Source organism: Pteropus alecto, unplaced genomic scaffold (genome assembly GCF_000325575.1).
Source record: "Pteropus alecto unplaced genomic scaffold, ASM32557v1 scaffold134, whole genome shotgun sequence".
Lineage (NCBI taxonomy): Eukaryota > Metazoa > Chordata > Mammalia > Chiroptera > Pteropodidae > Pteropus > Pteropus alecto.
In genome coordinates this window covers 3,922,528-3,933,297 of record NW_006436283.1, presented here as the reverse complement: position 1 = coordinate 3,933,297, position 10,770 = coordinate 3,922,528, and the positions used below count along the sequence as shown (strand labels likewise).

Here is a 10,770-nt window from a genome sequence, read left to right as displayed (position 1 = left end):
AGTAGTGGAGCAGTAGTTGTCAATCTTGGGGACACATGGGAGCCACCCGGAAGTGTTCAAACATCCGAATGCCCAGGCTGCACCCCGACCGACCAATTAAATGAGAATCTCGGGGGATAGGTGTTTTTCCAGGCACTTTTTCAGTTCCCAGGTGAGTCTGACGCATGGCCGATTTGATTACTACTGATTTATAGGTATCAGGGGCTTGTCAGAATCTGCACAAAGAACATACACTTTGTGAATTTTCCACAGAGTTCTGTGATCTGCTACCTTCCTACTGTGACCGTGGGCAAGTGACAAACTCCCTGCCTCATCTACAGATAAAAAAAGCGAGGCGGCATCCACCTCGTAGGGTTATTATGAAGATGCCGTGGAAGGGCATGCGCCTGCCATTCTGCCCAGCCTTGTCATCTGAAGTCAAAACCGTGACAACCATGACCCACACACGTAGGGCACGCTCTGAGCCAGGGACTGTGGAATGCTTCGCCTGCACGAAGGCAGACCTCACAGCCCCTCCAGGAGCTGGGCGCCTGTCACCGACCCGATTTTACAGTTGGGAAAGTCGCCTCTGCGAGCAGGCAGCTGGCCCAAGATCACAGAGTGAGCTGCTGGCTCAGGGACCAGATCCAGCCGACCCGAAGGCCGTGTTCTTACCCAAAGCACAGACGTGCCCCTGAGAAATCATTAACTCTGCCTTAATATGGAAAACAAAACAAAAGAAAACATATATATAATGCTTGGAGTGAATGGACAACTCACAAATGACATCGAGATCAGCTGCAGGGGACAGAACATGCAGAGGAGCGGGAGGTTGCTGACATTGCTTACAGTACGTGGACCGGGGGACGTGAAACAGGGGTTTTCCAGCAGCGAAGGTGGGGAAGGTGCAGCTCTGAAGTGTGGGGAGCTGGGTCCGCTGCTCGTACATGGCAGTGAATGCACAGCTTCTAATTCCAGACCCAAAGTCCTTGGCCTTCACCTAGGTAACAATAAATGCTTAAACAACCTTCCCAGGGAGGATGAAAAGGGTAAGAACATGCCTCTGAGCGGTGGAAAGTAATCCAGACAACTGAGATAGGCTTCCTTTATCCCCAGCCGTGCGCCATTAACTCACGCCAGACCAGGGGACAGGCTTCGAGCTAGGAAGACACCTCTCCTGATATTGGTTCTGTCTCTGAGCCTCGCCCTCACCCTCGCCCCCAGAGCACACCTAAGCCAGCAGCGCTCACAAACTGACTCATAAACATCTCCTGAATAGACCTGAGCCAAGTCATAACTCTGCCTGCACTGAGTTCGCACACACGTGGCACCAGCAGTTACCCTCTGGCCCGGTGCCTGTCTGCAATGCTAGGAAGCGGGAAGGCGTTTTTCACCCACAGCATTGGTTTCACTAAATGAAGCGTCTTTTTCATCTCACCTCGTGTTTGAAGAAGACACAGGCCGTGTGTTGCATCTAAGCTCCACACGGCGTGGAGATCTAGCTAAGCGGCTGAGTCTGAGCTGAGACACAGTCTGTGCCTCTCGCCACCTCAAACAAAGGTGGGTTAAAATGAGAGTTCTTGAAGCCAACTAGTGGGGACAGGATAATCCCAAGTTCTACTTTCCTGGTTGTCAGGTGCCAGCCCAGTGCTGCCATTGTGTGCACCTGGGCAGAAAGTGAGATCCAGATTTTAGTGGAAAAAGACTAATAGTTTTTCGAACATCATCACGATTTTTGTGTTTGGTTAGATTTACTGTCTTCTCCCTTTTAAACTAAAGCTTCTGACTTTAGTCAGCCGTAAGATCATGACTCTCGTATAGACCTGAAACGTGAAAACGTGTTAACGATATTATTCTACTCACGAGCGACGTAATAACCAGGCAGATGTAATAACCGACTCCAAAGAGAAATGTCGCAGCACAAAAACTAACACAGAGGAAGGATTAGGAGATTGAATTGCAAATAGGGGCAAAACTGGTTTTTCCACAGGGAGGAAGGACATCACAGACAGGCTTTGCACGTCCATCCAAAACCTACAATTTACAGGGCTGTAAATAGCTCAAAGGGGCTGAAAGCAGCCAACCCGGAGGGCCGTCCTCTGGGCGATGCGTACTTTTCCATGGAGACATCACCGTTTCTCTAGAATGAGGATGCCCTGGGGTCACTCCAGGACCGGAACTCTTGACACGTGTCAGCCATCGGCTTCTCTGTCAGAAGACACGCTTGATGATTTAGAGGAGGCTGGATTAAATGGAAAGAACGCCAACTTTCCAGAAGTCGGCTCGTCAGAGGTAACCCACGGGAAACTCGTTCAGTGTCCCATGGTGTGGCCTGTCTTCTCTATCTTCTGTACCAGGCCCAAACCTCTTTTTTTTTTTTTTTTTTTTTAGCAGCCCAATTAAGATATAATTTATATATCATATAGTTCACGCACCTAAATGTACGATTCGGTGGATTTTCGTTGTGCAATTGGATTGTGCAATGAGTTTACAGAGTATGCAACCGTCGCCATAATCCAACTTTAAAACATTCTCTTTATCCCCACAAAGAAACCTTGTGCCCATCATCAGTCCCCTCCCCCAGCTCGCTTCCTTCCCCGCCCAGCTGTAGGCAGCCACCGATCTGTGTTCTGTCTCTATAGATTTGCCAGTTCTGGACATTTCATGTAAATGGGGTCATAGATTACATGGTCTCCTATGACTGGCATGTTTTCAGGATTCATCCATGCTGTAGCATGAGTCAATACTTCATTCCTTTTTATTGATAAATAATAATATTCCATTGTGTGGATAGACTGCATTTTGTTTTTCTGTTTACCCGTTTGTGGATATTTGGGTTGTCTCTGCATTTGGCTATTACATATAATGCTGCTGTGAGCACTGAAGTACAAATTTTTGTGTGAATATATGTGTTCACTTCTGTAGATACCTAGGAGTATAATTACTGAATTACAGTCAATTCTATGCTTAAATTTTTGAGGAACTGCTAACGTACTTCTCAGAGCGGCTGCCCATTTTGCTTTCCCATCAGCAATACCTGAAGGATTAAATTTCCACATTCTCACCAAAATTTATTGTCTTTTTGTGAACTGGTATGCTGTGGTTTTGTGTTTTGCTGATGGCTAATGTTGTTGGACGTCTCTTACTATACTTATTAGCCATTGACATATCGTCTTTGAAGAGCTGTCTAGTTAAATCTTTTGACCATATTTTAGTTGGTTTATTCATCTTTTTATTATTGAGTTTTAAGAGTTCTGTATATATTCTGGATAAAAGCCCCTTATTAGATATATGATTTGCAAATATTTTCTCTCAGTTTGTGGGTTGTCTTTTCATTTTCTTGATGGTGTCCTTTTTAGCACATTTAAAATTGTGATGGAGTCTTAATTTATCAATCTCATTTCTCACTTGTGCTTTTGGCGTCATCGCTTTGCTTACCCCAGGGTCATTCTCTATGGCTTTTCTGTTCTGAATTTCATTTATCTCCACTCTGATTTTTATCATTTCCTTTTTCCTACGTGATCGTTTTGTTTCCTAAAATGGAAGGTTATTATGTGTGTGTGTGTGTGTGTGTGTGTGTGTGTGTGTAGATAGTTCTTTAAACATAGGATTCACATTTCCCTTTAAGCATTTTGCTGCAGTCCATCATTGCTGACTTTTGTTTTCATTTATCTCAAAATCTTTTCTAATTTTCCCTTGTGACTTCTCTCATGTTTTTTTAGGGGTGTTAATTTCCACATATTTGTATATTCCCCAAATATCTCTCTACCATTATTTTTTAATTTAATTCCTTGTGTTTGGAAAGCATAGTTTGTATTTTAATCCTCGTAAATCTATTGAGGTTTATGGCTTAGCATACGGTCTGTTCTAAAAAATATTCCATGTGCACATAAGAAGAATGTGTATTCTGCTGTTGTTGGGTGTCTGTTAGAGGCAGTTTGAGCTGGTTTATAATCTTCTCTGTTCCTGTTGATTTTCTGCTTAGTAGTTTTATCCATTATTGAAAGTGGGGCACTGAAGTTCCCAACCATTATTGTTGAATTGTTCACCTCTCCCTTCGATCGTCAGGTTTTTTTATCACATATATTTTGGAGGTCCGTTGAGTGCCTATGTGTATAAAATTGTTATATTTTCTTGATAGAATGACCTTTTAGTCATTATAAAATGTCCCTCTTTATCTCTAAGAAGTGTGTATCTTGAAGCCTATTTGTCTGATATGAGTGTAGCCGCTCCAGTTCTCCTACAGTTGCCATATGCATGGTATAGTATCTTCATACTTTCATTTTCAGCCAATTTGCGTCTTTGAATCTACATTGACCTCCTGGGTCCTTTGTGCCACGCTGCCTTTTATGTGGCGGTAGAATATCCCATTTAAACTGAGAGTCTGAAAAGCAGCAGACTAATTACACACAGCTTCCTTTACGCTCGTGGCACAGAATCACTCAGAATTACACACTAAAACACTCGGGAACTCGCTCTCTGCCTTCCAGGCCAGGGGCTAATTCTTACCTGTTGACATCAACGTGCTGCCCTGAATTCAAGCACCATCTGAGTTTGTCACGGCTGCTCCTGTCTCTCTAGCCACACGTCGTTTGTTTTAGAGCACAGACCCTGTTACTGAACGGCCTGCTTCAGACACTCGACGTTAACTGGATCTTTTCTCTACATCTAAAGGAAGATTTGTTTTTGATTTTAAGTTTCAGCATGGCCTTGGCTCTCAGAAATGCACAATGAGCTCCACGTGGCACATGGATGCTTTACAGTGGAGACCTTACCACCTAATTAGACAACTGCCACCAAGAAAGGCAATCGTTTGCCAAACCACACCATAAGAACCTTCAGGTGTCTTTGGGAATGAAAGTCCTTTAATCCTGGGCAGTCCCCTCCCCTTTTGGGCTGGGAAAGCGGTTTTTCTGCCAGCAAGGAGGCTCCTTCTGCCAGCAATGCAGGATACATCTCACCTGCCTCCCCATCTCTGTAATTATACCCTGCCACTATTTTGCTGTAGAACCTTGAGCAAATCTTTCATGATTATAATAACAGTTCACAAGAGCACAGACTCCGTCCTAAGCACTTACATGTATGTATTTTTTTATTTCTGAGAACAACTCAATGAAGGTAGTTAAAATCTCCTTTTTACAGAAGTGAGTAACACATTTAGGCATTTAGTAAGTGTGTGATAAATCAGTTGAGTAAAAACAAAACAGGTGTTAATACCGGATAAGTCATTTTTCACCCCAGACGCCGAGATCAGGTACGAACAAAGAAACACTCAGCCTAGTCCAAGGAAAGGGCATGGGGACGGAATGGGCTGAGTCTCTCTGGGCCTGCTATTTATGTGGATAGCCAAAACTTCCTCCAAGATAGAATTCCACGTTGGTTACCCACAGTAACATGGCCATTCCACAAATCTGATTTTCCCTAGGATTATTTTCGTGTTACACTAAACTTTCTCATCCCTAGACCCTTAACAAGGACTCATGAGGCGGCAAAGGGCAAGGAAGGATATTAAAGAGTCTCTTATTTGATATACTTGTACATCTGATAGGCCTCTAAACTAGGAGGATGTCTATGAGCGAGAAGAGACCCCTTCACACGTCCCATCTGAGCCAGGCCCAATAAAAAGTGCTGTTTCTCTAAACTCCTAAAAGATCAGCATATTTTTGCCAATAGTTGAATTTTCACTAACCTTTTTCCCAGGTTCAATTTCAACTGAGACCCTCAAATAGACCTGTATCCTGCAAATGGAAAAACTGTGCTTCCTTTAAAGTGTCTAAGTAGGGGATGGTGTACTGCCCACACCAGTGGGTCACGGTGGCTGAAAGGACGAAAAGGGACACGAGCTTCGAGGAGTGGCCAAAATCCAGCTTCTTGCCACACAGGCTAAGACACTGATTGAGATTTTCCATGTTGTTCCAGAACGATGGCTAAGATTCAAAACTGAGAACAAAAGATGCCAAGTGGCTGTGGGTGGGGATGAGAATGCCAACAGGGCCACTTGTGAAAAGGGGCCCCTGGCGCCACCTGTTTGCTGAGCTGCAGTGTCTGAAAACTTAGAAGCCAAACGTGCAGGTTCCACACGGTAGGGACACCTCATTTCGTCCTTTGACTTCAGACTTCTCACTTCCCTGGAAGTTGTGGCCCCAGGGACGGTGAGCTGGCAGGAATCTAGGACCCAGGACTGCATGTCACTTAGGAATTTCTTTCAGAGGATTCAGCGGGATGAGAGGGAGGCTTGCTGATAGAAAGAGCAGCCGTTCCCCATGAGTCAGGGACCCTCTCAGCACGGCAGGACGATCTCTGCCAAGAACGGTCGCCTCCGGGGATGAGCAGATGTGCTGGACGGCCTGGGATAAAGCAAGTCTTCCGTGGCACCATGTGTTTATTGCTTAATTATCAGTGGAATTCAGTTTTATCGGTCGCCTTATGTTCTGACACTTCTTTGACAGCCTCCTGATGTCCCAGTTCTGTGTTTGCATTTCCTGTGAGCAAAGCAAATCAATAATTTAGATAAGAAGAAACAAATAAACATCCCCAGCCATAAAATACAGTCTGTCATAAAAAATGAGTAGGAAAACAACTCAGGGATGATACTGGATGAGCTACACTCAAAGCCACTCCAGTGGACAAAGGCCACACGTCCCCCTGATTTCCCTAGTTGGAAAAACTAGTCCACAAAGACCATCCTGAAACTGCCACTCCCCGAGATGAGGGGGTCACAGCTGGAGAGACAGGTGTTCCTCGTCCCTATCAACAGCAGCAGCAGCAGAATTCAGCTCTTATTTCTAAATATCATTTCCCAATTTAAAAAAAAAACAGGGTTCTTTGGAGAAATGGCTGATTGAGAACAGGAAATGTACAGTAATCTTCCCACCCCTCATCTGCGGTGAGGGGTCCATGCTCCAGGAACCCCCAGTCCTTGTGTGCAGCACCCCTGGAGGGAGCAGTCCTCGGCAGTACATGCAGCTGCGTGTCCCATCTTCGTTCCAGCCTCTCAAGGCTCCTTGGGGCAGAGGCGGCCGCCTGGATTTCCCACCAGGGATGGAGGATTTTGTCCCCCACTGTCGGCCCCTATGAAGGAGTGGGCCCCTGCCTGTGGCAGCCGGCTTCCGATGACTGACAGACAAGGGAGTATAAAGGCCTGGTCCTCACCCGCAGGGGCTCTGAAGGGCCATCCCATCGTCAACACTTTCCCCAGCATCTGCCAGGGCTTCTGCTGAGGTTGTGTGGCAGCTGGCTCTTCCCTGGGCCCAGCCCTGCCCCCTCCCGCCCTGCCCCAGGAGCTGACCCCAGGGGCTCTCCCTCATGAACTGCCCATCTCCACTTCAGAGTTGGCTTCCTGGCGACCTGACCTGCCACACACCACTTTTCTCACAAGGACTGAACTGCACAGAACGTAATGTTCTTATCACAGTGCCAGGTACAAGCACAAAATAAATATTAGCTGTTAGTACACATCCAAGGCATGTCTTTTTCCCCTTGTGGTTACAGATGAAAAAGAAAGAAAATCCTCTCCGAGACCAAAGGAGGTAACTGCAGTATGTGCTCGTGTTGCTATTTTGACTGGAATGTCACAAAAACAAAGACTATAGACATCCGCTTATTGAGGCATAATTCACAGAGCACACAATTCATCCGTTTAAAGCACGCAGTTCAATGGCTTTTATGTATTCACAGTCGGTCAAACATCACTGCAATCGATTCTAGAATGCTCCCATGTTCCCCAAAATACCCTGTACTCGTTTGCAGTCTCTCTTTCTCCTTCACCCAACCCCCAGCCCGAGGCAACCACTAATCTATTTTCTGTGTCTATAAATATGCCTACCCAGTGCATCGCATATAAATGGAATCATACACTATGTGGTCTTTTGCATCTGGCTTCTTTGCATAATGTTTCAAGGTTCATCCATGCTGTAGCATGTAAGTATTTCATTTTTTTTCATTGCTGAATAATGTTCCATTATAGGGATATGCCACATTGTATTTACCCTTCCATCAGTTGGTGGACATGTGGGTTGTTTCCATCTTTTAGCTATTATGAATAATGCTGCTATCAACGTTCACGCATCACTTTTTCTGTGGACATGTTTTTTCCCAGCTTTACTGAGATATAATTGACGTATAATATCGTGGAATTCAAGGTGTACAATGCATTGATTTAATACACTTCTACACTGTGAAATGATTTCTACCACGCTGTCAGCTAACACCTCCATCGTATCACATAATTATCTTTTTGTGTGTGTGTGTGGTGAGTGTGGACATGTTTTCATTTCACTCGGGCATCCATCTACCCAGGAGTAGAATTGTTGGATCTCATGGCAATTCTTTGTTTAGTCTTTGGAGAAACTGCGTTTTCCAAAGCGGCTGCACCATTTTACATTCGCATCCAGAGTGTGTGAGGATTCCAACTTCCCCACATTCTCACCGGCAGTTATTACTGCCTTTTTTTAATATGGCCATCCTAGTGGCTGTGAAGTGGTGTCTCATGGTGGTTTGATTTGCATTTCATTTGCATGTTGAACAGCTTTTTATGTGCTTATTGGCCACTTGTATACCTTCTTTGCAGAAATGTTATTCAGATCCATTGCTCTTTTAAAAATTGAGTTATCTTCAACTTTTTTTTCTTTTCTTCTTCTGTAAAAGGAATGTCACGTCCTTCACAGAGTTGTTTTAAAGATTTATGAGAGAATGCTAGCAAGGCACACAGCGCTCTGCTATAGCCTGCATTCTGAAAAGTTAGTGAATCTTCACCTCGCCTTGCCTCAAAAGTAGAAACCAAGTCGAGTTCATTTTGCAATACATCATCCAGCACAGTGCTTTGCGGGAAGACAGGCTCAATAGATGTCTGAAAAGCATAATGCGCCAATTCACACGACTCAATATGCAAATGTGAATCCTATGTGCTTTGCCCCCTTGCTCCCATTTCTTTCAATGAATCTTTTCTCTCTGGAACAATTTTCTTAATTTTATTCCCTTGCCAGCTGCCTCCTCGCCTGAAATTTTACTTGCAATGTCATTGGAGCTGATTTCAAGAGAACTAAAGACATCACCTAACACAGTTCTGAGGTGAATATGCTCAATCTTTGAAGGAGCTAAATGACTGAGCCTGCCAGAATAACCTGTCCCCTTCCGAGGGTGCAACAAAAAGTAATTAAAGTACTTAAAAGGAGAAAAATGAGATCCCGCCCACCGCCCCGCCGCCGAAAAACCCTGATTGCAGCCTGGCAGTTATTGAACATAGTTCAGTAACCCCCCATGACCCAGCCTGATCTGAGGCACGACCCCCTTTTTCATTTATGGAGGACCCAGGCCCCTGCTCAGGCCCAAAGAGTCGAGGTTGGTGGTACCCTGTCCCAGGACGGCAGAGCCTCCCGTGGGCTGGATCTGGGTGGCAGAATAGAAACAATTTGATCATTCGAGCCAAGTGGTAAGTCCACCTTGATTTCAGACTTAGTGGTGCTTTGGTGGACCCCAGGTTCAGGGTCTGGGGCATAACGCGACAGAGCCAGCGCGAAAGAGGGAAAGTGTGACTCACTGGCCTTGCACCTTCTTAAAAATCAACCCAATACCAAAGACACCAAGGTGAGAAAGCGGGTGCGCGCAATTGCCCTGTGAGAAGGATCTGCTGGATTTGGCCTTAGGCGCGGGAATAACGAGAATGTGTAAAACAAGGGAGGGAAGGAGTGTTGCATTCAGCTGTAGGGCAGTGGTCTGAGACCCCAGGCCACTCTCTCATGCCCGCTAGGACGGGCCCGGGGAGTGCTGGGGGAAGAGGGTGAAGATGGTGGAATCCTGGGGTATCGGGACGACTAGAATTCACCTGCGGAGTCCAGCAGGGCGCGGAGTCCAGCAGGGCGCAGAGCTCAGCGGCACTCTGGGCTTCCGTAGGGAACGACAAGCCCGCCCCAAGCAGGACGGATCGCCAGGCCGCACCCCCACGCGGCAGGGCATGTCGCTTTGGGGACGGACCTCCAGACTGGATCCGAGGAAGGGCGGTGGCCTGGGTGGGCTGGGCTCGGGCTCCAAGGCAAGACCGGGGGCGCGGACCGGGTCACCAATCACAGGACCCGAAGCCCCAACACCCGGCAGCCTCTGCGGCCGAAGCGCGAGACGGGGACCTCGCGTGGACCGGCCGGGCCATCCCGCGCTCCTCATTGGACAAAGTCCCGTGTCAATCACTGAGAAAACGCGACTGGACGAGACCGGACATCCGGGACGTCCCATCTCGGAGCGAGGGGAGCTCGGGGGCGGGGGATAACGATGGAAGGGTGCGGTACCCAATGGAAGGCAAGAGCTTCGTCTTCGCAGAAGATTGGCAGATGCTCGAACCACTGAGACGCCGCGGAGGGATACGGCCCGTGGCCAGTGATGGGTCTAACTTGCGGTTCCGTTGTGTGTCCAAGTCGCGCGCGCGCGCGCGCGCGTGTGTGTGTGCGTGTGTGTGTGCGTGTGTGTGTGTGTTTCTTTTCCTTTTAGAAAGCGGGAGCTTAGTTAACGCGGAAATGGAGTTGTGCTGCGCACGACGGTCTTTTTTTTCTAATAAGTATTTTGGCTTTCAGCGAAGGCTGCCCAATTTGGTAGGCTTTTCCTGGAATTACCCACATTCCCTGGACTCCTATGCAGGATCAGGGCAGGACGATAACCGGCGCTGCGCCGGGAATAATCGCCCAAATAATCAGAAATGTGGCTGTTAAGTGAGTTAAAGCCAAACTTGATGGATGGTAGTCAATGGAAAACAGGCAGAAACAGAAACGAACAGTTTACAGGAAATAAATTTGAGGAGCCCTT

The 10,770-nt window shown here is 46.7% G+C and overlaps 1 long non-coding RNA gene across 1 annotated transcript; it reads right to left on the bottom strand.

Moving 5' to 3' along the window:
• Nucleotides 1–5,039: 5,039 nt before the first annotated feature.
• On the bottom strand, nt 5,040–10,110 carry LOC112480047. The gene is made up of 2 exons (XR_003046476.1): nt 9,803–10,110; nt 5,040–6,461 (listed from the first exon to the last, which is right to left on the bottom strand). It is a non-coding gene; the product is annotated as an uncharacterized LOC112480047 (long non-coding RNA).
• Nucleotides 10,111–10,770: the final 660 nt, after the last annotated feature.